We start from the raw sequence: 1,748 nt of genomic DNA on the forward strand, positions 1-1,748 counted from the left end.
CATACCCGGTGTTCTGAACAGAGGAGCAGATGTGATGTCCAGGGGCGGCCCACGTCACGCGGACTGGACCCTCCATCCAGACCTGATGTTTCAGACGTGGCAGAAGTTTGGCAAAGCAGCTGTGGACCTGTTTGCGACGCGAGAGAACGCTCAGTGCCAATTATGGTTTTCTCTGAGCCCACGAGACGATCCACCGCTGGGGGTGGATGCATTTGCTCACAGCCCGTGGCCCAAAACGCTTCTGTACGCGTTCCCCCCACCTCCTCTGATTTTACGGTTCCTGAACCGAGTTCAGGAGGAAGGATTGACAGCTCTCCTGGTAGCTCCCGAGCGCATGAACGCACCATGGTTCCCAGTCCTGCAACGTCTGTTGTTGGGTCGTCCGTGGAAACTGCCGTGGAGAGAGGATGCTCTCCTTCAAGCAGGAGGAGCGATCAGGAGTTACCCGGAAATAGGCCAGCACCTGTGGGTCTGGCTGCTGAGCGGTCCCGCTTAGAGAGGATGGGTCTCCCTCAGGAGGTAGTGCGCACTATTCAAGATTCACGCGCTGCATCTACCACAGCTCTGTACACATCAAAGTGGACGGCTTTTCAGCGCTGGTGTACAGAGAAAGGTTTAGAGGCCACCTCATGTCCATTAGGCGGCGTGCTGTCCTTTCTTCAACAGCTGATGGATAGGAAGTTGGCATTCAGCACGATTAAAACGTACGCTGCAGCCATCTCTTCCTGCCACGAAGGGTTCGGAGACAGAACAGCTTTTAATCACCCGCTAATGAAGCGGTTTCTAAAAGGTGTACAAAGACATAGGCCGGTTTCACGCCCACTCGTTCCACAGTGGGATTTAACGCTGGTCCTGCGAGCCCTGATCAAAGCCCCATTTGAGCCTCTGGATCAGGTTTCACCTAAATTCTTGTCTCTTAAAACAGCCCTGCTGCTGGCTTTAACATCCGCTAAGAGGGTGAGTGTTTTATCTGCCCTCTCTGCCGCTCCGTCATGTCTCAGAATCCAGGCTGACGGTAGTTCAGCTGATTTAAGACCAAACCCAGCTTTTATGCCTAAAAACATCACGAGCTCTTTTAAATCGAGACAGATATCGTTGGAGGGATTCTTCCCTCCCCCCCACAGATCAGAAGAAGAAGCATCTTTTCATCTTCTCTGTCCGGTGCGGGCGTTGTCGTGTTACATAGCGCGCACAGCTGCAATGCGTCAAACTCAACAATTGTTTGTGCATTATAGAGATGCATCTGCAGGTCGCCCGTTATCCACCCAGCGCTTGTCTCACTGGCTGTGTGAGGCCATTTCTGTAGCCTACAGAGCATCAGATCTAGAGCCTCCTGTCAACCTCAAAGCACACTCGACCAGGGGTATCGCATCTTCGACTGCCTTGCATGATGGTATGTCAATGCAGGACATTTGCACTGCGGCTGCATGGTCAACACCCTGCTCATTTATTCGCTTTTACCTACGTGATGTAACGGCTCGTTCCATGACACATTCTGTCCTTAGTGCTCTAACAGAATGAATATTGTTGTTTTTTTCATGGAACTCTGTTTAAGCTCACATCTGTCTGCATGCTTCACAGTGTGAGATGTTGTTATCAGCCACAAGTTGTGTCTGTGATTTTGGTTCTATTGTCACTAATCAGTTCATGACTATTGTTACCAATCAGTTCATTTGTTCAATAATCAGTTCATTGATATTAACCTGTTTATACTGTTCAATCATGAACCAGTTGGTTCATGCCCCCCC

This window comes from Nematolebias whitei, chromosome 8 (genome assembly GCF_014905685.2).
Source record: "Nematolebias whitei isolate Nwh7 chromosome 8, NemWhi1, whole genome shotgun sequence".
NCBI lineage: Eukaryota > Metazoa > Chordata > Actinopteri > Cyprinodontiformes > Rivulidae > Nematolebias > Nematolebias whitei.